General features: G+C 51.6%; 1 long non-coding RNA gene across 1 annotated transcript; it reads left to right on the top strand.

Annotated features, from left to right (window-relative positions):
- Window positions 1-526: 526 nt before the first annotated feature.
- On the top strand, window positions 527-10,941 carry LOC133267614 (uncharacterized). The gene is made up of 3 exons (XR_009742818.1): window positions 527-648; window positions 6,342-6,444; window positions 10,815-10,941. It is a non-coding gene; the product is annotated as an uncharacterized LOC133267614 (long non-coding RNA).
- The last annotated feature ends 15,366 nt before the right edge of the window (window positions 10,942-26,307 follow it).

Genomic DNA, 26,307 nt, shown 5'->3' with positions numbered 1-26,307 from the left:
TGCCCGTCCCTGTCATGACCACAGCACCCCGCCTGGTTTTTCCATCCCTTTTCCATACAGCAGCTCCTCTGGCTGCTCTCTTTTTACAGAGCTCTATTTTTTACCTTTTATCAATACTTTTCCCCCAGTGAGAGATAGATTTTAGTCTGTTTGCCCTTAAATGAGCCCTCCCAAACCAAAGGAGGTGCATCTGTCCTTCCCCATCGTGTCTCTCACACCCACGTGGCTGTTCACAGGTTTAGTAACTCCACCTGCATTCATGTTAGCATCTGGGTGGGTTTTAGGGTTCCTCCTCATCTCCCAAAGGGAGATCCTGCAGTCATGCAGCATCCAGAAACGCTAGAAGCAAATACAGGATGCGTCTACTTAACACAAACTTGAATCTACCCCCAGCTCTGCCAGCCTGGGCCCATTGGGGCTGATCTGCAGTGATTTCTCCATGTCTTTTTTGAGCTATAAACAGGTTTTTCCACTTTGTTAATCAGGCCTCAGGCTTTAAAACCCCCCTTTGGGCAGCTCGGCAGCATTTTGTCTGAGGTAAGGGGCTGGTTATGCTCTGTCACCGTGCTCGGGGAGCGGAAGAGAAGATGCACTGCTTATTGCTTGGATAAACAAGTCTTCAACAGCCCTTTTACAAGACTCAGAAAGGTAATTACTCGGAGGGGAAGTGAAATGCCTTTACATTAGCAGGTATCATTTGTTCTAGGGTAGCAAATTGCTCTGTGGTTGCTATTATTGCTTTGACAGCAGTGCCCAGGGCCCTTCTGAGGAGGGATGTGCTGCTCCCTGCCTTGACGAGCGTGGTGCCTCTTGTCTCCTCTACTTACCATCACTATCTGTAAGTGTATCATGGAGAACTGGGTGCACTCTCCCGTTTGTGGTGGCTCAGTGCAATAAAGGGGTAATTAACTGTTATTATCAAACATGTCAGTGATGTGACTTGCCTCAGAGGATTTGGGAGTGCTCTTTAAGCTACCGTGCCTCATCCTGCAGCCCATAGTTGAGGAAAGGACTGTGCAAACTGACTGGCAGTGAGTCTTGCCCCTTGCATGCCATGAAATCAAGCTTGCAGGGCTGCTCCTGTGGAGATCTTGCTCTGATTGCAGCTCCTGTCTGGGTTTTCTGGGGCAGGATTATTAATATGGATCATTAATTGGCCTGGCTTTAGGAGGGGCGGGGACATGGGGCTTAGTGCACACCTCAGCAGCCTGCCATGGCTTTAGTTCTGCTTCTTTATGGGTCCCCTGGAAGATGCTGGTGCTGCTTCTTGTCCTTTTCTCTGTCCCCTTTCCACTGCTGATAAATGCAAGGGGAGCCTCCTCCTCACCAGTGTTTGTCCCAGAGCCTGCATGGCTGTGCTCAGCTCCCTGGCTATCGCTTTGGGTGCGAGTACCAGTGATACCAATGTCTGTGTGCAGGAGGGCTTGGTCTGAATAAAGCTGGAATGGTTTTACCTTTTCCCACAGGACAGACAGGATGCAACCCCCCCTTGTGAAAGGGCCTATTCATTTGCAGGGAAACTTCATATCTAGAGCTCTTGTGACAAATCTATTTCAAGCGGAAGGGCTTATGGCAATAATAACCCTTGGATATGTATCTCTTTCTTTACTGCTGTGGGATTTATAACAGTCAGAAAGCAGTCAAGCCCAGGGTAGCACCTTAACACATTGTGTCAGCTCACACCATGCTCCCCTCCCTGCATATTTTCCATAGTAATCGGATTTGACTATTCCTGCACATTGACAGCGCTCGCAGTTGGCACAAAGGCACGCACAGCTCCTGGAATCCAAGCCAGTTCTCAGTGGCAGGGCTTGTCTCGGTGATGAGCACTGCCAGGCATCTCTGAGCTTAATCCCATGCAGACCGTGATGGTGCTGGATGGACACGTGCTGGGCACACGCAGGGGTTGGTACATGTGTGAATGGAGGTGGGTGCTGCTCAACCTGCTCCAGGGATGCTCTGTGAGTCCTTGTGCCTCTGATATGCCCAAAGCTCCTGTTGACTGGGGGCTGGAGATCAAGGCTGAGAGAGCTGGGCTGGGGCAGCCTGGAGAAGAGAAGGCTCCTGAAGGGGAGACCTGAGAGCAGCTCCAGTGCCTGAAGGGGCTGCAGGAAACCTGGAGAGGGGCTTGGGACAGGCCAAGGGGAATGGCTTTACCCTGCCAGAGGGGAGACTGAGATGAGCTCTTAGGCAGAAGCTCTTCCCTGTGAGGGTGCTGAGGCGCTGGCACAGGGTGCCCAGAGAAGCTGTGGCTGCCCCATCCCTGGGATTCTATGATTCCATTAAAATGAATGGGCTTGCTTCAGATGAGCCTCTGAATCCCTGGCGACCAGCAGGTGGGAGTGGGATGCGATGGGCTCTTGGCTGGGTTGGGTGAGGGCAGGGACAGCACAGAGCATGGCCCTGGCTGTAGGAGTGGTCCAGGCTCTGATGTGCCGGTTGCTGGTGAACAGGTTAACTGAGTGCTGCTGGAATTCTGCTTTAGCTACCTGGGAAGTGGGGAAGAGTCTCCTGAAATACCCCCCCCCCCAGCTGCCTGTGAGGAGGGGTTTTGTGGAAGAGCAGAGCATTCCCTGCATCCTGAGCTCCAGTACCATTAGGTTGTGATGGGCAAAGAAAAGGCACCTCAAGAACCAGACTCACAACTGCAAATTTCTCAGAAGCAATGGCTGGTGTGGAGAAAACTGGAATTTTTTAGCCCTGAGGAGGGAGGGAAGGCAGCAGACCCGGTTCTGCTAAACAGTAATCACAGGTTGAGGGAAGGAGCTGAGAAATTTAAAGCTAATTAAAAGTATCTGAGGCTTTCTAAAACCACTTCTAAAGCAGACAAATGGAAATAACCCACTGGGTGATGATGAGCTTTGAATTTCGTTAGGAACTGCAGAAGAATAAATTTAGCAAATCGCCAGGAAAGGCTAAGGCAGCACCGGAGCTCCGGCACGCAGGCGGTGCCGGTAACGCCCCAAATTCCTGACAGTTATCCACTTTGGGAGGTATTTCCGCTTATCTTACCCCACCTTGAGACCTTCCTATTGAGCTCTGCCTGTGATTAATCCGTGTTCATGCTCCCCTTTCTCTGTTATTGCTTTCCCCTGTCGCTCAGCGTGGTGACATCAGTCCTCACCCATCGGCCCTCTTTTCCTGCTACTGCCCCATTTAGGAAGGATTAAACCTTTTAGTTGCAGGGAGGTTTTTTGCCTTGGTGTTGCTGTGGCATTGCAGAGCTGCCAGAAGCTCTTTGAGGCTCTGGGGCAGCTCAAAGGAAAGCTGCAGCCCAGTGATGTCCCAGCATTCCCAACTGGTGGGATGCTCCCAACAGCAGCTCCCTCCCAGGAGAACTGAGCCTGGTGTCAGTTCTGACCGGACACTGGTGAGGGCAGCAGCTCTTGGCCATGGGAGCTGATGTGAATGCTGCTATCTCTTCCTGAAGGAATACGGAAGTGGGAATGTTCCAGAAGCTATCTTTTCCTTGAAAGAAGGACCAATACAAGATGGATAAAATGCCCAGCACCATGGCCACGGCATGCAGGAGTTGTGGGAGCTGGGGAACAGAGAGGGGGAAAAATGGGATGGCATAGCAAGGGAAAGGAGACAATCATAAAAGGGGAAGTGAAATAACCACAGGAAAAAGCCAAGCTGGCTCTCAATAGGCTGTAGGGTTCAATGAGCAGCTGGGACAAAACACGTGCAAACACTCTGGCTCCTGAATAATCCAGAGATGGGAGTGCAGGCGATAAGGATGCAACCAAAGGAAGGAGGAAAACAACAGAAAGGAGGAATTACTGAAGGGAGAAACCTGCAGGTGATGTGCTATTCTGCTATGCTAATAGAGAGATGAAAGCAAATGGAACAGGAGCAGAGACTGGCAAAAGTCTTCCTTGTGTTGGAAAGAATAAGAGGATAAACGCTTTTAACATTTATGAAGTAGCAAAATAAAGCAAAGAGAGGCTCAGAACATCAAGCTCGTAGATGAGGAAATTAAAGTACATAAAATATTTATCCATTCGTACTTAGCGGCTGTCAGCCATGCATGCACTGGAGAAATGGTATGTTTCTAGGCACAGATTTATTCTTGCTCCTATTTTTTCCTCCTCTCCTGGAGATGAACAGGAACAATTTGGTAAATAGTAGCTGAACGCTCCGCTCGTTTTTTCCATTCCATTAATGTTTCATTTCTTAATACCCTGGAAACTAAAATGGGAAGTTGGTATAAAACATCATTCTCCTTTCAAGTCATGGTAAAAAGGAACGTGGTTCCAGGCCAGGCATCAAGACTGTAAACGGGTGTCTGTGTTAAAAGGGGAGTGTGGTGCTGCTGACGTGTGCCAGGCTGGATGAGGCACAGAAAGAGATGTGACCCAGGTTGGTTTTGTGTCACCAGCGGCCCAAGAGAATCGCTTCTGGAGGATGCTCTTGGCTCCTTGTCCTCTGCCCATTTCACCCCATGCCCTCCCTGACACAGGGAGCAGGTTCATCGCCCCAGGTGACTTAGGGGTTACTGCACTGAAAACGCAAGCAGCTTCCTAATTACGGACGTGGGCCTCCGAGTCGGAATGGCCGTGGAGCACAGCGTGTCCCCGAGCTCTTTCTTGAGCACTTCTCTCAGTGGCACTGCAGGAACCCGGGTTGAGCAGCACCATGATGCTCATCAGCTCTGGTTTGCTCCTGGTCTGCAGAGCGGCACCGGCCCCAGGCAGTGGCATGTCAGCCTCTGGCCTATTGCTAATCTTCATTTATGTGATGGGGAATCCCGGCTGCTCCAGAGACTTGGCTGGCATCGCCTGCCGCCTGTCAGATGCGTTTATTCCCCAGCAGCAGCATGGAGAACGCACCAGCGCTGAGCTAACCTGCTCCTCCTCACGCCGCAGACAGCTCCTTCGCATCACCGGGCTGCCGGTACTCCTCTGCCGCTTGGTTTGGTGCCTGGAACCCGCTGAGCCGGGGTCCTGGGGTGGGCATCTGGAGCTCCTGGGAGTCTCAAGTGCTGCCGCTGTGTGCTGCACTGTCCCTCGTGGGATTAATGGAGCAGCCGCTGGACAGCCCAAGGGAATGTCCAAATCCAGCCCTTCCATGAATGATATTGTGGGAGAGCTGGGATTGCGCCTGGGGCAGGGTGGGAAGCGCCGGAGAGCTTGGGCTGCTGCCTTGTGCATCCTTCCCAGGCTTATGTAAAGCAAAGAGGCATCAATATTTATTTCATTATAAAGCTCAAAAAAAGCCCCTTGATCTTGGTTTTATCAGGAAGAAAAAGTTCCTGGATCATTTCTTAGTCTGGCTATGACAGTTTCCAGTGAGGTACTTGGGTGATGTAAGCTAAAATCAGTTCATTAACTTCAGCTGGGATCTGCCAACTTATACCAGCTGAAAGATGATCTTTTTTTGTCTTCTGGTGACAATTTCAGTCCAAGTAAAGCTGACCCAGCCTGGAGGAGACGAGAAGCTGATAACCACAACAAGCAGCTTCCTGCATCCCCTCATGGTGCAGCTTTCATCTCTGGTGCGGGATCAGAATTTGCTTGGAGAGTGAGGAAAAATAGAAGCAACAGTTTCTCAGCATCACCACTGAGAAATCACTTTAACAGCTTATAATGACACTCCATGGAAGGCGCGCATGGACTCCCACATTCCCAGGATCACAGGGTTCCGGAGCCGTGACGTGCAGCCTCCCTGTGCCCCATGGAAACCTACAGCCGGGCCCTCCCCAGTAGGGAAATCAAAGAAAACCCATCCACAGGGAGGGAGCTTGGAAATGCAGGGGGGAAATGGGATAAAGCTGTGTATGGCGTTAACTGTAGGGAGAAAACGGGCTGTGTCAGAAGTGCAGGGTTTCCTCTGGATTCCCTCTGACAGCAGGAAGCTCTGTTGGTGTATATGATGGGCTGTAGTGGCATGAAGGATGCTCTACCTCTTGGCTGTGTTGCACCTTGCTCTTCTCCATGGTGTGTGCTTTGTCTTTGCTGGGCTCCAAAGCCTTCTGAATTCTCTTTGTGTGGCCTTTGTATTGGTGTTCTGCATATAGACTCCCTTGCAAGCCTCTGCACTTGATTGAGTCACTGCTTAATTTAATCCTCTAATCTAATCAATACTTCATGGACCAGCCTTTATTTAAAAAACCAAACAAACAGAAAACCTTCCAGTCTCTTTTCTGATTGCCTGACGCAGGTATTATTAGGTTAATGCAATCAGCAGTGATAAAGCTGCCCTCCATTTAATGAGGGAGCAGTCTCATTCTGCATGCTGGGGACGGGAGCCTGAAGAAGGAAACAACACGGAGCCAAAGTTGGGTGCTCGGGACATTTGTGCTGGCATCATCAGATTCAGAGGTGACCCTTTTATTGCAGGAGGCACCCGCAAGGACTCCACCTCCTCTCCAGATGCTCCACAAGACGAGAGCAAGAAGCAGGACCTGCTGCAGTCCCAAGAGGCGAGGATGGGTGATGAAAGGTAGGAGGATGGAGAGCGGTGCGATGGGGAATGCAGGTGGAGGCTGTCTCAGTGGTTTGCTCGAGGCTGCATGGTTCTGGTTGCATGGCATGAAGCTGCTTTTCCTCCTTGGAGCTCCAGTCATGCCATGGCATCAGCACACAGCTCCCAGTCACAGGCTGTGCCTGCTGGTAGGTGCTGGCACTCAGTTCAATGGCATGCTGCACCTGCTCTCGATACGCATGAGTCCTCCAGCAGTTGTTCCATCTTTAATCACATTTGTAGAGCCTCAGGCCATTCATGAGGAAAAAAACAGTTTTCCATCTGTAATAAGAGGAAAGTTTGACTGTCAAGGGGTGCAAATCCTGATAACAAAGTTACCCCTCCTTGTTGCGTTTTGTCATGAATTTCCAGCATCATTACTTTGCTAGGAGTGTTCTCATGTAGGAGGTTGTTCTCGGGCTCTGTGAGAGGGTTGGAAGTGGTAGCAGCAGCTTCCACTTCCAGGGCTTAGCGATGCCTTAGCATGGGTTTAGCTTTCCACACCACGCAGCATGAAGCCAGGGCCCAGGGATGCACTGGATGCTGTAGGTGCTCATCCTGGTGCCTTGGGGCTGAGATCCAGAGCCCTGTGCAAAGCATGGGGAATGAGCTGTGGTTCTGCAAGCTGCTTGCTGGGTTTTTTCACCCTAGATTGTACATTTGTGAGTGGTTCTCGCCATCTTTGTCCTCATCTTTTTGTGGAGAATTGTCCTATTTTGCCCCCAGGTTGTAGCACTCTGGTTGTGTTGTGCCTTTACAGAAGAAAACCAACAGTAACGTAGGGAGGCAGGAAATAACCCCCCAAAGAAGCTACTATAAGCATGAGGAAGGTGATAAAAAGCAACAGAAACATCTCTACTTCCTTGTTTTTTCAAGAAAGGTCAATTGACTCCCTGGCACCTTGGAGCCCGTAACAAAATCGATGATACTTCATCTTTAATTTGATTTTTCCATTCAATAAGGGTGGTAAGCATTAGTGTCACTGTAATTTTACAGAGTACCATTAGATAACAGGCAAGTATCAAACACGAATATTATGTGCAGTATCAGTGGCAAAATATTATACCCAGCAATGATTTAGAAGAACTTTAATGTCCCAGGCATGCTATGAGAGATGTCACGAATGGGACAACAAAGGGCCTTGTTCTTCAAATAATCACTCCCGGTGATGTCTGGCTCTCTGGGAGGCAGACAGGCATCCGTGGAACCCAATGTCCCATCCACAGCCAGTGACCTGCCTAGGGCAGGCACCTCATTCTGCTCCTGATGCTGCACGGGAGCGAGGAGGGTGATGGGTTGGAGGAGTGATGGATGTGCTTGCTCCTCGCAGGTCGATAGCAGTGGTCTGCACTGATCCTGCTATTTTTGTGTTTAATTCGGTGAATAAAATGAAACAGGTAAATCACTCGGAGGAGATGCGAGCTGATGTTAATAGGCACATTTGCAGCGCTGTCTAAAAATGAGTTCTGCAATTACTGACTCATGGCATCGCTTGTGCTCCGTGGTGCTGCCGGAGCAGCTTTCCCACCAGCATCCCACGAAGCCAGCACCCAGGGCTGGGGCTTGTGGGAGCGATGGCCGGACTGACTGATACCGACTGACCGATGGCAGCAGCTGCAGTGGAGGATGAGACCCTCAGGACAAGTGTGAAACTGGCTCCATGTGGCCATTTACCACCAAGTGACCGCTGTGAGAAGCCTCGGTGTGCCCGGCTCCCTGCAGAGGAGGCTGGGTTGGTGTGGAGGCCGGCTCATGGAAGGGTGGGGGGGTGTGTTTGCCTTGAACTGCCCTGGAGGAGCCTCATTAGAGCATCCAGCGCTCTTGGGGATGAGAGATGAGAGGGATGATCAAATGGTTGTGGCTGTATTTCAGCGCTGTTGTCATCACCTCTGGCCCTGAGTGAGACCACCCGCTGTGCCGCCGGTTCTGCAGTGGCGGAGCTGAAGAGGCTGCATGTGGAATGCCAAGTGATGGGGGAGATGCTCTGCATCCCTTCTGCTGAGTGAACCACCCCACAGCACCATGCAGTGGGGTGCGGTGGACTGGAAATATCCCCAAGTACAAGGAGACCAAGCCTGTGTAAGGGTGCAAAGAGGCATCCACAAACCTCCCAGCTACGCTCCTGCACGGTGCTGGTGCCTCAGCCACCAGATCAGAGGCAGGGCTTTTCCTGTGACTAATTTCATCCTGCCGCACTGCTGGCTGCTGCCATGGTGGCGTTGCCGAGCTCTTCATAGAGGACACGGTGCCTTTCTCCACGGGAAATGCAGAAGCTCAGCCATGGGCTGTGCTTTTAATCTGGGATGCGATGTGGGACCTCCGAGCATCCGCAGCCCCGACCCTGCCAGGCCTGTGGGAGGACCAGTGGAGCTGGATGGTGCTCTGCCAACTTCCCAGAATAGCATCCGAGGCAAGGCCAGATAAGTCCCTGCGGAGCCTCGTTGCTGGAGCAGTGGGAATCCGTCCTGCAGCACGCGGTGTTCCCACCTCTGCAGCAGAAGTAAAGGATCAGGGACCTGGATGATGCAGCCATCAACCCGTTTCTCTCCACGGAGCAGCCTTAATCGCTCGGATCAGCAGAGTCATTGTGGTTACCGAAAACAAAACCAAGCCCATTGTTATTCGGAGCTTGTCGGGGGCTGTGGCTAATCCCATTATGCGGAGCAGGAGGCACCGGGGGAATGGCGTGGCACTGATAAAGCTGCGCGAAGCAATTAGAGGAAATCTCTGGGCTGCGCACAGGGATGTGCTGGGGGCTCAGCCCCGAATTGGGGACAGGCAGGGACTTGTGGGACGGATGTTCCCAGCTGAGCATCTCCTGGCTCTGCCTTTGCAGGGAGCCCCTTTGTGCTCGCAGTAGTGCCCGGTGAAGTGGCTGCTCTTCCCCAGGTCCATCCCAGCGCCTTTCCCATGTGAATGTCTGTTTGCTCACGCCTGGTCAATGCACAGCTCGGCAAAAACCTCTGCCAGAAGCCAAACTGGGGCTGCAGGACTGGGGCAGTGTCACGGTCCCATGCCAGGCACAGCGAGCCAGGAGGCATTGGGAACACAACCCTCTTGGCACTGTGGAAGGAAGATGTCTGATCCCACAAGATGGTAGAAGATGCTGATGGATAATGGTGCAGGCCATAATTGAATGGTGTTAGAGTGCTGCTACCTTTTTGTTTTTATAAATCTTAAATCATTCCCCAGCTCCTGCTGCTGCTTTAAATTGTAACTTCGCCGTTAAAAAGTTTATCGTGCACTAATTCATCCAGCCCGTTCATTTACATTCTGCTGACAGGGTACAAAATTGCTTCTTTTTTCATCCCGGAGAATTCCAACTTCGGCAATTTATGGTGCCTTTTTGATTTAATCAGGATATTTCCTAAACTTCCATGGCAACAATACGACATTTCTCAAGAAGTACCTGAGAGATGGCTGGGTGTTATTATTTATATCCCTGGTGAACGCTATGTTCCTGAAGGATTTGCCACCACAGTCAGTGCAGTGGGGGTGCATGGGCTGGAAGCTGCGGGTTGGGGCAGGGGTCCCTCCAGCATCGCTTGATTTAGGAAGGACCCCAAGAGCTCCTTTTTTTTTTGCCATTATCACAAATGTCCATGTATCGTTCTTCCCCATTCCCACCCAAAGGAGCCTGGAGCTGTTGGAGACTGATGGGTGCATTGCCCACCCATCCCTTGGTGCCATGGATGGAGCTGTTTGGTGCTGCTCTGCAGAGCCCATGCCCCGTGCCATGCTGAAGCGCTGTTATTTCACTCTTCCAAACACTGTCAGCACAAGTCACAGGAGGGCTTATTTTTGGCTCTGCTCAGCGTAGTTACCTAGCAATTTGCAGGAGGTTGGTATTACTGGGTAGTTTCTTGAGCCGCTTTGCAGCGAGCAATTCATTTGTTGCATTTGGTTCCTTTCACTGCTCACAAACAGTCCAGACGCCAGCTTGGAGTCTTGCAAATTTGTTCTCAGTTGGAAAGATTTCAGCCCCGTTGGTTGGTTGTGAAATATTTCCTCTGATCCTTGCTTTTGAGTGCTCGACGCCTGTAATTCCCAAATCATGCCTGTGCTCGGGCTGCCGGCGTGACGCAGCGCTTCTCCTCGGCCCTGTGAGAGGAAAAGCACACCCTGTGCTGGTGTGAGTATCCTGTAGGACAGCGCTTGGGGGCTCTTCCAACGTTCTGCTGTCTCCTTTCTCAGGCTGGAAGGGAAGAACGGGCAAACGCCTTCCTCTTCCGGCTCCTGGCTGCGCGGGTTGCCCTGCGTGCACAGCATCACCGCTCTAATGAGCTGTAAATACTGTTTACATTGGGTTTATTATCTCCGAGGTAATTTATGCTTTTCCGCTCATCCAGGGCGTTCACAGGCCTTCTGCTCCCCGCAGAACTTGAGGCACTGCGATGAAGAATTGCTGTTATTCAGCTAAGAAGCAATATTGATGCTGAAAAGCAAACGCAGCCACTGCCTTCCATCCTCCCAGCATCAGTCTGAGGGGGAAATCCCAGGTGGTGCAGAACAGGTCAAACAACACCCAGATGGCAAAGAGCCATGGTGCTGTGATGAGTTTTCCAGAATCCTAATTGGGAACAAATTAGAGATGTTTCAATTGCATGTATTGTTACCCACATGACTAAACTGAAGTGAAAGATGCATGTCTTGGCTTGCAGGTGCAAGAGGGAGGGTTTATTGTCTGCTTGGTGCCTTCTTGCAGGAGGCTGGGTGCTCTTGGTGTGTCACAGGCAGTGAGAACCCCGTGGGCTGGTGGGAGCAGCCCCATCTGCAGCGTGCTCAGACTGATGGAGCAATAGCCATGGCTGAAGGACACTCATTTAACCTCCTCATGGTGGCTGTGCCTGCAGTGGGAGGCTTTGTGCAGGTACGGCCGGTGCTTCTCAGGGGGAGCGTGTTTATGGAAGTCCCCCCCCCCCCCCGGGGCACATAAATGTTCACTAGTTCTATTATCCCGACCATTTTGTTCTCCAAAGTGTTGCAGAGAAGACAAAATGAGAGCGATGGCTCTCTCGGAGCTCCGGCGGGTGCGGGATGTTTGCTTTAAATAGAATTAACCATGCAAATTGAATCATGTGAGCGTAAATTAGCGCTCATTCCGCCGGTGCTCTCGATGTGGCTTAACCTACCATTTACCCCAAGACATCTGCTAAGTGCCATACTTTCAAGTACTTAAACAGCACCTATTGCTACCAAAAACGTCCCAGCCCCACGGAACAACAAAGCTGCCGGAAAGCCTGTAATTATCGTTAAAGGGCTATTGTGCTTCTGGAGATGATGAAGCCTCGGGCGAGGCTTTCCAGGCTGGCTCTCCCGCTTGCCAAGGGGAGGTGGAGCGGAGCTGGGGCTGAAGCCTTGCAGCCTCCCTTCCTCTGGCTGCTCCGGCTGGGGCTTGGTACGAGGAATTGGAAGGATGCAGCGAGAGGGGGGTTGGATTCCTCAGGTTTCTACCTGTTGTGAGGAGGCCGCGTGTCTGCTGGGGGATTTTGGCTCTATCTCTTGCTGCCATCGCATCCTCTGCAGCTGATACGGAGGGAGAGGGCCCAGGGCTGCAGCGAGCGCGGTGTCACTCCTCCAGCCTTTGCTGCAATGTATTATTTACACGGTTATTTAAGCTTTTGTTGCCACAGCCGGGAGAATTAATGCATTAACCTCGCAGGGAAGGTGGAGTGGCAGCAGCTGGAAGCTCAGCCCTTCAGTGTGGGTTGGCTTCTGCATGCCAGATCGCAGCTGAAAGCGTGGCGGATGGGGAAGAAGGACAGAGGGGGTGGCATTGCCGGTGTCCCATGGATGCTCAGCCTGTTCCCGGGCCCCTCGTGGGAAACGCGGCTGTGATGCTCATTGGCTTCACGTGGAATTCCTGCCCCCTTCCTGCAGCGTGAGAAAACTCATTGTGGTGGGTATGAATAGAGTTGGGCACAATTCCTCCACAGCAGTTATGCAAATTCCCAGCCATAATGACACATTGTCTTGTGCGATCCTGCGAACAGATGGCCCGAAGACAGGCTCAAGATCGGAATTAGTCCTGGGCTCCTGCAACGTAGCTGGGAGCATATGGTCCTCATAGATTCCTTGTTTAGCCTTGATAGCTAAGTGAACTGCTTCAGATGAATACAAGAAAAAGAAGAGGACAGACAACAAGATTGTGATGATTCAGTGGTGCTCAGGCTCTTTGGAGAGGCTGAAACTGTCCCTTCTCAAACTCCTGTATCCTTCCAGCAGCAGAAGTTTTGCTGCCAGTGATCCATGAAGATGGAAGCAGCTCTTTCCTCCGTGGAAATATAGATCCCTAGGGCTGATGCCTGTTCCCAGGCACGTCCTGGGATGGCCTGCGTCATGCTGAGGTAGAGGAAAGCCTTCATCAGCAACAAGTGTTAAAGGTGGTATCAAGCTCAGGTTGCCCAAAAGCCTGGCTGTAGCAAGGCCAGAGGATGCTGGTCTCATTCTCACTGTGAAAAGCAAACTGCCAGCTTCTCCAGTATGGATTCCTCTGCGAGGTGCAGAAGCTGGGATGCAGGCAGGAGCACGGCCCCACTTTTGGCCAGGGCAGTTTCTTTGGCTCCTTGCAGCATCACTCCCATCTGACAGCAGCAGCCTTCAGGGACCGAGCTCAGAGCCTGCTTCAGACCTGTTATTTATGCTACAGCTTCCCAGCCGGCCCCGAGTGTACCAGCAGTGGTTTATAATTCCATTTGGCACTTTGTTTTATTGCGAGGCTTTAGGAATGGCTCTGATGGATAGCCCCGTTCTGCTGGCTGGCACATCCGTGCTGCACATGCTTGGTCAGGTGCTGGTTCCAACTTGGAGCCATCAGGAGGGGTACCCAGTTTGCAGAATGGGGCATTGTATGCTCATTGCTTTGTAAATTCATGAAGTATGGGGATTCTTCTCCATTTATTTCAACCTAAAGATGTCTTTAAGGCTGTTCATCTGTGCTGCTTGGGATTTCTCCAGGGACAAAATAGAAAACAGATACATATGGTGAAAGTGCTGAGCAACGATGATTGATTCTGTCAGTTAAATGTCATACCAGCATTAAACAGCGTATGCTGCTGTAACTGCCTCCCCACTCATGTCAGAGCTGAACCCTTCCCATCAGCCCGTGAGCTGCCATTGGCACTGCACAATGCAGCATCTGGGTGGAAAAGGGACTTTTTCTTTTAAAGCTAGGCTATTTCTAATCAGCTCAGTGTCTGGGTCCTAATATTTGCCTAGGGCAAGTTCTTTTGTTCTTTCACAAGTCTGAGTAAGTGCTCCCTGAGGATTGTGGCTGAGAAAACGTGTGGGAAGGGCTGTTGGTGCCAGTGTGGATCCATGGTACCACAGATGCGGCCATGACAGGACCAGGCTCTGCCCAGCTGCTCTTGTGCTTTTTGCAGTGTTGTGTGCGTGCCCCCCCTCCCAATAATGAGTAGCAGCAGAGGTTCCAACTGATGTACTTGTTCTTTTCCATGTTCTGCATTGTAAACCAGCTCGGTAGCTCTGCTGGGAATTCCCTGGGACAAGGGCAAACAGAGCCGGCTGCTGTCCCTGGATGAGTTGTTAGGATGCTATTGGAGGAAGCTCAGCCCATTGCAGGGACCCGAGTGACCTTTCATTTCCTTTTAATTGCAAAGCAGATTTGAAATTAATTGATCCCGATGTTTTCTTGAAGGAGGGATGAAAAGAGGGCAGTGTGATTTCAAACTGGGCCAGATGAAATACCACGGAAGATGATATTTGCTGGGGCTTCACCAGCCCTCAGGGGAGCTCTTTCCCTGTGTTGGGGGGGATTAGTGGTTGATGACTGGGAAATACCATGGGGCTTCTCTGTCCTGTTTGCATGTGCCCTCCAAACGCTGGTAGAAAAGGTTTTCTGAGCCCCTCAGCCTCCAGGAGAGCTTGTTCAGGGCGACCCCCTCCAGCCCCTTCCGAGGGATGTGGGTGATGCTGGTCCCCCCACGCTGATTGCCAGCTTGGCAGCACCACCAGCATCATCAGTTTCCATGGCAATGGCAGGATGCTGTGCCGTGGAGCTGGGTACTGGTGCATGCCACAGGCTTCTGCTGGTTCCTTCAGGAAGCTGGAGGAGTTCATGGGAACCTGGGTGCAGGGCACAGAGCTTGGCCAGGGCTGGCTGTGAGGGCTTTATTTCATAGCAGAACTTGAGCAGAACCCCTGTGCTGCATGGGAGCACTCACAACCCTGCAGAGAGGCACAACATACGTGTGTTTTCAGCAGGGCAGCAAGACAAATGAGCCAGCTCTTTGAACCATCCATCTAACTCACATCCTCTGGACCCCACAACCTTCTCCAAGTAAATTAAGTCCTGTGCCTGGCACTATTTGCTCTACTGAGCTGGTTTGCCTTGAGGCACAGTAGCCTCTGGTGGGTTTTTGGGAGGCCAGGGTGAGACCTGGTTCTGTGCAGGGAATGATGTAAAGGGACTGGGCTGTGTGCTGTGCAAACAGGCATTTCAGCTGTATTTCCCTCTGCTGCCAGGTACTACCATGGGCAGAAGATGGCTTGCAGGATCCCAGGCCTCCTCCATGCCCAGCAGGCTTATGCTAAACAAGGTGAAGAGGGGAGGAAAGTCACCAACCCATGCAGCCAGAGGTGATGGCACAGGGTTGGCAGGGTGAGGAGCTATCCCAGCGTCTCCACTAGTGCTATTGGGGGGGGCATGGCAGAGTGTGGGCCTTTTTTCTCCCTCTTATCTAAGCTATTGCCTGTCACTTGTTTCTGTTTGCACTGGGCAGATAAATGCTGTGATTGCTGGGATAACATCTTTGTCTGGTGCTGTCCTTGCAGTGAGAATTTAGGGGTTTATCCCCTGCCTTAACCACAGACACCTCACGTGGATGCTCGGGGTGGACCACGGCCCCATGGTGCTGTCCATACTCCCTGAGCAGCACTGTGGCTCCCACCCTTTGCCCACTCAGGATGCTGCAGGCAGAGCAAGGGGACACAGGCTGTTCTAATACAATCCTGGTTTGCTCTGAGAGCAGCCTCCTGCTGTACTGGACTCCCTGCTGCTTCCCAATCACTCTTTGCTGACACGCAAAGCAGACAGGCTGTGGATTCAAACGTGCTCCCTGTGCCCATGGCGGGGATGCCGCCTCCTCCCTTTCCTGGGAATTATTAATGCTTGGAGCCAGGGTCCTCCAGCCTTGGGAATGTGCAAGTGATGGATGCTCCTCCGTTGTCTTAATTTTCCTGTTTGTTGCCCCCGGGGCGAGCGCCCTGTGCAGCTGCAGGCTCCGGGTGCTCCTGCTCTGATATACACACCTTCCTCTTTCTGTAGATTGTATCTTTTATGGGTGCTGTAACTCACTCCGCTTCTCGCTGGCTGTGGCAAGGAATTCATCTCTCCTCTGCCTGAACGTGGTCACAGCAGGCTATGGGGGAGCTGGTTTCTAAGGTACGTGGGCTCCCTTGCTCCATGTGTGTGTGCCTTTGGAGTGAGAAGCAGGAGGTCAGCCCTCCTCCCCATGGGTTAAGGACCGTGGAGCCCACCGGAGGGGTTTTAAATAGAGAGCTTTGGCCTCCGCTCATGTAAAAGTCATTCCCTGCTTCAGCAACACTGCCGAAAACAAGCTCTTTCCAAAGAAGCCAGGATTCTCTTTCCATCGCCACAGTCATGGCAGTGGCAGGAGGTCTGCAGGACAGGGGTGCCTCAGGGCTGGTTGGCCACGTATGTGGAATGCTGAGGTCCAAGACCCTCTCCTTGCTCAGGTGAGGTCGGTCTGACCGGCAAGCTGCTGTCATCGGAGAGCATTGGCTCTGCAGGTAGAGGCGCAATATTTGTCTGCTTTGACAGGCTGGATTGTACCAGAACCACTCACAGCTCGGTGTTAAGCACTGAGCAGCACTAGCTGCTGGATGCGGTTACCATCAGGAGGCTGGTGAAGCTCCCCGGCTGCCTCATGTCAGCCTCATGCTCATGCTCTCTTGGACTGTGGAAAGCACCAAGTCCCATCTGGATCCAGACAGGAGAGATCCCGTGCCATGGCCATCCGTACCAGCCCTCATTGGAGACCGCATGAGCTTTGCATCCCCAGCACCGACTGCTGCGTGGACATGAGCAACCCCCCCTGCCTGGGGCTGAGGAAGGGCCGCTGCAGCTGCCAGAGAAGCCGGTGACTTACTGCTCTAATAAAAACCAATGCTGCTTATTTGAGCATCCTGCAAACCAGGTGGGAAGGTGGGATGAATCCACCGGGTGCCAGATCCCGTCAGCACTGCAGCCCTCGCTGATGGGGCATCACTTCGCTGCCCATGCCCTCGGCCAGGCAGGACTTTCATCTCCTCTCTCCTGCTGCTGGAGGTTGGATGCTCACAGCAGGTCAGCACAGCCAGGTTCCAGCACCTTGGCACTGAGCGATGCACCTTGTTCCCTTGTAGCAAACCCAGAGCCTATAAAAGGGAATAAAATACGCAATGCCACGCAAGCAGCATCCCTGAAGAGTGGTAAAGCACCGAAGTGCTGCTCCCATGACATCAGAAGAGAGTTTTGTCTTTAAACAAATAACCTCAGTTAACAAAGTGACTGTTCAAATGCTGTAACAGCACTTTGAAGGGAGAGAAGCAGCTCCTTGCAGCAGTGGGACGTATCCTGCACTCTGCAGCATCCACAGCCTCGGGCAGCCAGAGCACACGCTGATGGCGAGGAGCAGGATGCAGCCCCGCTGTCCTGCTGCTAGAAACAGCTTTAATTTCTCCTAGTGCCTCATGTAAAGCAGCCAAGCACCCAGGTCTTGCACCCAGCAGGTCCAAACACTGCTTTTACCCCTGCGTGGCAGGAGAGGCCACGCAGCAGCGCTCTGCTGGCATTGCACAGCGCTTTATCAATGTTGTATGAAGGTGCAGCTCCTGCGCTGCGCCCCTGGGACCTTCCAAGCCGTGCTGGTGCAAGCCTTCAGGAAAGGAGTGCTCGGTGCACACAGCCCAGAGACAGGTGACTTGGAACCATCCTGGCCTTGATGAAGTTGCCTGCTGGAGCTGCCCGGTGCAGCGCAGGGAGAGCTCGGTCTCCCTGGCAATGGTTGCCATGCGATAGCTGCCGTGGCACTGCATCGCCTGACTTCAGTCGAGCGCACGGTCCTTCCCAAGGGAATGCGCTCGTGTCAGAGTCCCCAGGGAGGCACAGGCACCGAGGAGCCCAGCAGTGGGAGGGCTCGCTGCGGGATGGATGGGTCCTGCTGATGGAGAGAGGAAAAGAGGGACTGAACCGGGACACGGAGCTGCCCCAGCTCTGCAGCAAAGGCACAATGTGGCTGTGGCAGCCAGAGGGAACGTGTTCCCAAACCATGCCTGTGTCCTCTCCGTCCCAGGTCCATAATCCTGTGTCACCGTGGAACACAACCATCAGTCACAGCCCTGCAGGGGATGCAGTTTGCCAAATGTAACGTGGCCTGCAAGACATCTGTAACCCATCTTTTGTAGTATTCAGCCCCAGGCTGTGGTCTGTCTGCACAGCCTCTTCTGCGCTCCTGAAGCTGATGGGCTAACAACTTTACAGTAGTGCTTTCTGTCTCCCAGCGAGCACTTAGCCTTGCACCGTAAGACAACTCCTGTTTTGAAAAACACAAAATCTCTGTAGGAATGTAAGGTTTTTATTTTACATCCAAATGTAAAAGCAATAATTGCATTCATGCAGAAAACCAGTGGGAAGAGGCAACACCCCCAGATGAACAAGCGCTTTGTCTTTTGGCTCCCCGTGACTAGTTGAGCTCAGAGCTGTGCACCCATCCAGTGCTGTGAGCGATGTGAATTGTGTATGGAGGGGGTCTGGCTTGGAAAAGCAGTGGATCAGTGTTTAAAATGCATTGAGAAATACACACCAGTGGTTCAGAGAACGTGCCTGTAACTGCTGCACCCAGTGCTGTGTAGAGCTGGGTCCTGAAGGACCGCTTGAGCTGGGGTCCGTGCCTACATCTGTGGTGATGGGAGCGTTGTCCCGGCAGCAGTCCCCTCGTGTCTCATCCATTACCTACATCTGATTTCTGTATCCGCTTTCCCATGTGAACAATGGCGTTGAACCGAACGCCAGTCATCAGACAGGCGTAATTGGATTTGGGAAGTGTTATATTGTGAATTAAATTGACTGATGGGGAAGTGCCAGTTTTATTAAAAGTCTTCCTTCAGATGATAATTTTATATCTGTGAGGATGAATTGCAAGAGTACTTGAAGGCATCAGTTGAAAACGATGAAGTCATTTTAATAAAGGCTGACTTTCCCTTTCGTATACTTCTTTTTAAGTACTTTATCTCTTTGTGGGAAACTCTATCCAATTCCGAACCAGAACCTGTGCCCAAAATGCCACATAATCAAGCAATCACTTTGCACCCGGAGCCCGGGCACACACAGCCAGGACTAAGTTGTCTCTGGGCAGCCCTGGTTTGGATCCTGCTGGGGTGACCTGACTCCTGGGGGCAATCACACATTGGCTTATGGGGGTTTTCCTCTTCACACACCTTCACCCCTTGGGAAAGCTCTGCCTGGTGCCGCCTCCACAGGAAGCTCTGGCTGTGAAGCCACAAGTGCCGTCCCTCAGCGTGGCCCTGGGGTGATGGATTCAGGCTTCATCCCTTGATGCATCAGGGTCTGGAAATGTTTGGCTTCATTTTTCCCTCTGAGCCACTTTTGTGGTTTGTTTTTTGCGTTATGCCTATGGCTGTGGGGAAAAGCAAATGGGCTGAATCCTCCGGGTGGACAAGAAGAGCTGGACAATGTGCTCTGCTTCAAACAGCCTTGAAGCGGAATTCACTGAATAAATCCAGGGATTATAGCAGCATGAAAAGGCTGGAGTTTTGCAGTAAAAACCTGTTTCTGTTGTATTATGTTAAATAGCATCATCATATGCAGATAAGAGCAAGCAGTGCCCCCAGACATGGATATGGGATGTAGTTAACATCTGAACTGATCGGCACTGAGCCAGGATCAGGTGGAAGGCACTGGCATCACTTTGCATCCTGCTCCTACGCATGTAGTGGAGCCTCACTCCTTGCCATGTGCCTTCAGGGGTTTGTACCATCGCCCCATCAGTGAGATGTTGGAGGGAGCAGCTTTGGGTACCAAGGGCATCGCCACCACCTTGGCCGCTGCCTCCCCATCAGCTTCTCCTGGGTCTCTGCTGCCTCCTCCCATTATCCTGGCTCTGGTTGGGTGAGGAGGATGGTGAGCTGTGATTTCTCCATCACGTCAATGCTTGTTGATCTCTGTTCTTGAGGCTTCAGTGGAAATCTGAACACTGAAAAAAATCTACTTCCTTTAATTGTATTTTCCAGAAGAAAGAAGTGGGAAATGGAGCAAGGGAAGGAGTAAGAGGGACAAAACCCAACACTTGGAAACTTCCCTGACTCTCTCCTGCTGAAAGAAGTTTATTATTGGACTTGATGGTCCTCGTGGGTCCCTTCCAACTTGAGGTATTCCGTGATCCTATGGTTGGCTTTGTTCCATAATTTCACAGCAAGGAGATGTTTTCTCTCCTCATTGCTGCCAGTCGTGGCACTGCTGAAATCAGAAAGGTTTGGGGTTTAGATGTCAGGGCTCACGGGGCAGCTCACAGCCCTCACTGCTTCATTTCCCTTTCCTACTTAAGCTCATTCTAATTAAAAGTGTCTTAACAAATCTTTGATGTGCAGTTCAGCTGAAATGGGGCTGGAGCCGTGGCTGTACAAGCACTGGCCGATGTAGCCTGCAATCCCCGAGTCACCTCTGACTGCTCATTCATCACCAGGCAGCGTCCACTTCATTATGTCTCCATTGATCAGTTAAATACTTTGTGCTTTATTTATCCCACCGACAGGAAGCAGAAGTGCAGGAACAAAACACAATTGGGTTGGACTGATACCTAAGGAAGTAAAATGAGCAGCTAAAAGCTGCGCTACACCCGGCTTCCTTTTCGGATGGGGCTCAGTTGGGTTTGGGATGGGGCTTTTTTTTCCTTATTTATAAGGGAAAATCAGTGAAAACCTCTTTGGTCAAAGTTTTAGTGCTCTGGCCCATGGCAGAAGGGCCGGGTGCTGTTACCACTATGTGGGTGACGGGGATATGAACCCTTGTGTGTGCAGAGACCTGTCCTGCCCCTCTGTTAGAGGTAGAAAGGCACTATAGGAAAGGATAGGCTCAGATCTACCCACTCCTCACAAGAGGAATCCCAGATTTCAAAATATAATTAGAATTCTGGTTGTTCTTTGGTTGATCTAAAGCTCTGTCTTCTGCCGGAACGGTTCTGTGCTGAAATGGTTTGAAGTCAGATACTTTAGCTGCGCAGAGAGCGCGAGGCCGGATTTGCATGTGAAATGAATCATGCCAGAAATGATTAAAAACACCAGAAAAGTTGAATTTAAGACTTTTTTTGTTACTTACTATCAAAGTTTTCCAGTAATTTTCCACCCCCTCAGATGAGCATCGTTCCGATGAACTGAAGAGAAACTTTCTCTGCTATTCATTACTGAGGGGTCTGAGGGGAATTCTTCGTGTTTCAGTGAAAAAGCAAAGCTAAAAATAAAGGGGTTTCCATCAGATAAGTTTTTTTGTGGAAGATGAGACTCTGGGAAACATGAGGACAGCATTTTATCTTGTGAATGGTGGTGGCAAGTCGTTAGGAAGGGAGAAGGAGCAGGCAGGGTGCGTATGTGACAGGAACAGTGAGTGCTGTGCCACTGCCGATCCCAGTGCTGGACAGGCACCGTGAGCAAGGTGCAGGAGGTTGGATGGGTTTGTGGTGCTCCATGTCAGTGTTTTAACATTTGAAATTCCCATTTGGAAAAGCAGCCGCTGGGCCCAGCCCCGGGATGAAGCTGACATGCGCTTTCCCAGCCGTCGCTGGCACCATCAGCACAAGGCTGCTGCCAGCCCTGGAGCCGAATGCAAACACATGAAGCTTTCATGGTGCTTGTCCAGCCCTGCACAGCTGTTTGGTACAGATGTGCCTCAAGGCCTGGGAGCAACTGCTGCCTGCATCCCCATCCCACCGCATCCCCATCCCACCCGCATCTCCATCCCACTGCATCCCTATCCCACCCGCATCCCCGTCCTCGGACACAGCAGTTAGTCCCTGAGGAAAGATTATTTGCATGATTAAAACAAGGGGAGCAACAGCACAGGCAGCAAACCTTAACTGTACTCTTACGAAACAGAGACAGGTCAGCAAATGTCTTAAGATGTCTCTACTAATGACAGCAGGATCTGTCAGCTGCTGGGAGAAAAAAGATCTCTCTCCATCTCTGTAGATGTGGGGCTGAAATCGTATTTGTATGTAGATGCGGTTTCTCTAAATGCACACTAACTTCCCAGTTGCTACAGGAGATGTTGCATATTCATGGCAGGAGAGCCTTTTACCAGAGCAGGAGTTTTCAAGAGTGCTTTGCATGATTTTTTTCTCTTTCTCCGCGTGTCAGAGTTCGGCTCACACTGAAATTAAAACCCAGCCGAGACGGATCATGCGCAGCTCAGCGGGGCATTATTCTCCAGCGAGTGGCAAGGGAATGGTGGAGCAGTAACGCACAGCTTTTGTAGCCCTGTCACTTTGATGAATTCCTCAGTGCTGGCAGCATAGGGAGCTTTGTGTCCCATCAGGAGGTGCCCACGGGAGCAGCAGCGCAGGCTGGGCTCTGGGATACTCGTGCTGCAGGAGAGCGATGTGTTTTCTGTTAATCAGCAATCCGCTTGTTCCCTGTAAGCACAAACTGGACATGGGGAATGTGGTTAGGAGGAGTGCTGGCTCACCCCGTGCTCTTCCCCACAAGTGGTCCCTTTGGCCATAGGACAGCCCTGGTAAAAGCTCCTCCAAAGCCAGCCCATCCCACTCAGCAAGTCACGCAACAGCACCGGCTTTTTGCATAGAGAATCCAAGTGTAGGGCACCGAGCAGGGCGAGCAATGTGATCAGTGTAATCATCCCATTAACCACAGATGCTGTTCCCCTAATCTGTGATTTCAAGTCGAATGCAACCAATTGGTCTGCTCAGGATACTCACAGCCCGGTTCATGAATCATTGAATATAGAGTGGTTTGGACTGGAGGGGACCTTAAAGCTCCTCCAGCTCCAACCCCTGCTATTGGCAGGGACCCCTTCCACTGGAGCAGCTTGCTCCAAGCCCCTGTGTCCAACCTGGCCTTGAACACTGCCAGGGATGGGGCAGCGACAGCTTCTCTGGGCACCCTGTGCCAGGGCTAAATCCCGATCTCCTGAAGGTGCTGAGCGACCAAACACAGGGATCTGGGTGGTCCAGCCAGGCTGGTGCACTCCTGGGATCCCATGGGATCCCGGCCCTGCTAGGGAGGGTCGGCCGAGGATGGCTACCCAGGGAGAATTAAGAACAAATCACGGCTTGGAATCATATCTGCCTGCAAACATTTCCATGGCGCATCTGCTGCCTTGAATTGGGACCTGAATATTCATCTCCAAAATGTATAATTTATACTTACAGCAGACAATTCATAATTTAAGTGTTATTGCTCTAAATTAAGTATAACATTTAAGCTGGCTGTGGACCAGACAACTAAAACCAAGCCACCATGAAGGGGAGAACGTGCTCTCTGCAGTTCATGCCACAGGGTACCACTGGGATGTGGACATCGGAACGGAGTCAGGCCTGGCTGCCTGTGACACCCCTGCTTGTGTCCTCTCCCTTCTCCAGCCCTCCAACAGCAGCTCACTGGAGAGAGAAAGCAGAAAAAAGTCAGGAATGAAAAAGGAAAATTAAACATGAAAATTTAATTAAATCACCCTTTGATCACTCTCTGTGGAATGGACTCCGTTCGGAAGATTATTTGTTGGAGAGCAATAATAGCTTCTAATTAGGATGGGATTCAGTGGGAAATGAGGGGTTTATTATTTATTTCTTTTAATCAACCCGTTTTCCCCCTACACAAACCGACACAACTCCACACACGTTACCAGCCAAGTAGTGTCCAAGTTATGTGTTATAGCCTGGTCATTTGCTGTTGTCTACCCACCGGAAACCTGTGGTTTAACATCACCAAAGCAGCCACTGGAGCAGCGCTCTGTGCCTTCACTGTGACAAGCAGGGCACTGGGATTTCCTTTCCAAGTCCCTGGGAAGGAAGGGAGCAGAGGAGCGTTTTGCCCTCCCAGGTCCTCTCCATGGGTGCTGCAGGGTGCGTGGGACCATCCCCGCTGGCTGGGATGAAGGGCTGGGGAGCAGGAGGAGCCCGGGATGTCGGAGCAGGACTTTGGGTGAGAGTCACATTCCTCTTCCCAGCTTTGGCTCCCACACAGTAAATCCCCTGAAAGAGCAGCCGTGGCTGCCTTGGCTTTGTGAATGAGGCCCTTGAAGATTTGCATATATCATAATACATGTGAGTCACAACCAGCCAGCGTTTCAAATGCTCACTGAGAGAAAGAACCAAATATCCCCATTAGAGCTTTTATCCCCTGCTATTTCATATCACAATAAAATGTCAAAAGGAAAAGAGAAGCAGATTTCTGATATTATTACTTTGAACTTTTCTTGGCTATACTCCCCTGAAGCATGACATTTACTGAGGAGAGGGAAAAAGGAAGAGGCTGGAATATCTCCTTAATCATCTTTATTTCAGTGCTGTGGCATCGAGTGGCCGGACATCATCTGCTGCCCTTATGGGTGGCACCATGTCCCCAGAACCCTGCCATCCCCCTGGCACCCAATCTCCATACCTCTACCTGCACACAACTGAGGAGACACAACAGGTACCATTTACATCATCATCATCATCACCACCATTATCAATATCAACATAACAAATGGTGTAGTATAGCATAGCATGGTACAGTATCATAATATAGAATCATAGAGTGGTTTCTGTTGGAAGGGACCTCAAAGCTCATCCAGTTCCAGCCCCTTGCCATGGGCAGGGACACCTTCCACCAGAGCAGGTTGGCCAAGCCCCATCCTACAACAACATCTAGCATTTTCCAAGGCCGATCCCATTGTACTCCTGGGAGAAGCAGCACAAAGAGCCAGTCCCCGCGCACGTTGACATTGCCACCCCAATGGCTTTGTCCTTTCCATGCTCCTGAGGCCTGGCTTTGCCGTGGGATTTACACCACATCGTAAAGGTGGCTCCAGGGGACTACGTATGAATTCTAAGTCATCAAAAGTTCACAGAGCAAGGAAAAGTGTGGATGGATGTCATAAAAAAGTGAGGGGAATAAAGTGTTTCTTCCGTCAAAAGCTTTTATGAGTCCATTTAAGAAATCCATTTTAACTGTATTTTAATTTCATTTATGGGCCTAATAAAGTCAGATAGTGTCAGGGAGATTCACAAAGGTGAGCACTAACACCACATGCAACTCCCATTTATGAAATAGCCCAAGTCTGGCCAAGGATGGAGCTGCCAGGAGCTTTGCTGCGGGGGACCAGGGTGGCCAGGGGTATCCCACCCCCTTGGGTTGCAGGAGATGGGGACTATGGAAGTAAATCTAATTTAGCAGCTCCGTCTCTTGTGTGAATGTAGCAGGGATATATCCTGGCACCGGTGCAAGGGCCCGGGGCGGGATGTGGAATTTCTAACAGGCATTACAAGAGGTACCTGCAGAAGGAAGTTCTCGGAGCAATGCTTTTCCTATGGGCTCTGGGCAGCTTTCAGGGCAATTAGGAAAACCAATCCAAGCTGCAGGCACTGCGGAATCTTGTGCAGTCGGGATGTGGTTATACGGGAGGTCCTGGGAGATGGATGCATTGACCTGCTCCAGCGGGCCGGAGCGCTGCTGAGATGCCGCACGGAGGGCTCCGGCTTTGCGGGAATGATGCCAGAGGCGGCTTGAATCCTCCGAGCTTCAGACCCAGCCCCAGAGCTGAACCGTCAAAGGGCCCTGTGAAGCGCTGGGCGTCCTGCCATCACCGCGGTCCCGCTCCTGCCGGGGCCGCTGAGGTTTGCTGCGTGCGGCAGGGGCAAAGGCAGGGAGAGGAGCAGCGGCGCGGGAGGAGGAGGTGTTGTTATGGTAACAAATGACTTGTGCTCTCCAAAGGATGCACGGCTCTGGTTTAACAGGGAGAAAGCGCCGGGAAGAAGGGAAGGATGATATTTCAAAAACATTTAATGAGACGTGAATTGTCCCTGCTCGTTCCCTGGGGGGTGCAGCGGCTCAAGAGGGAGGACGAGCGGCGTTCACAGCCAGCCCTGTGCGCGGAGCGGGGCTGCTCTGCCGCTGCCGCACCTCCGAGGCACCCCGGCCCCGGCACACTTTGCTGGGTCTAAAGCCTCAGCCTCTGCCAAAACCGGATGCCAGAGAGGGGCTCTTCATCAGGGCCTTTAGCAACAGGGGAGGGTGATGGGGTCAAACTGAAAGAGGGGAAGTGCAGGTTGGGGATAAGGCAGAGGCTCTTCCCTGTGAGGGTGCTGAGGCGCTGGCACAGGGTGCCCAGAGAAGCTGTGGCTGCCCCATCCCTGGCAGTGTTCAAGGCCAGGTTGGACACAGGGGCTTGGAGCAAGCTGCTCCAGTGGAAGGGGTCCCTGCCCATGGCAGGGGTTGGAGCTGGAGGAGCTTTAAGGTCCCTTCAACCCAAACCGTTCTATGATTCTATAGGATGTGCCAAGGGGAATCCAGAGCTGAGGAGCCCTGTGTCCCAGAGCTCCTGCCTTCGGCCCTGCTTTGCCGAGGAAAGGCGGTGCTTTGATACGGAGCACAATCGTTAGGAATGTGCCAGAAACCAGGTATTAATAGAAGCACTATTAGAGAATTTATGGATGATTTAAGATGCAGCCCATTCTGCTAGTGAATGCCTCGTCTGTTTAAGAGCAGTAATTGCCTATTATCTAGCAGCTTCTAATGTGCTTGGCTCGTGCTGGCGTGACACACGAAGATGCAGCACATACTGAAAGAACTAATGCCAATTCAAAGGACCTG

This window comes from Pezoporus flaviventris, unplaced genomic scaffold (assembly GCF_033815535.1).
Source record: "Pezoporus flaviventris isolate CSIRO_AGI_PZ_B2104156 unplaced genomic scaffold, CSIRO_AGI_Pfla_v1 ptg000009l, whole genome shotgun sequence".
Taxonomy (NCBI): Eukaryota; Metazoa; Chordata; class Aves; order Psittaciformes; family Psittacidae; genus Pezoporus; species Pezoporus flaviventris.
Note: the sequence above shows the minus strand (reverse complement) of the source record. Positions and strands in the feature narration are given on the sequence as shown.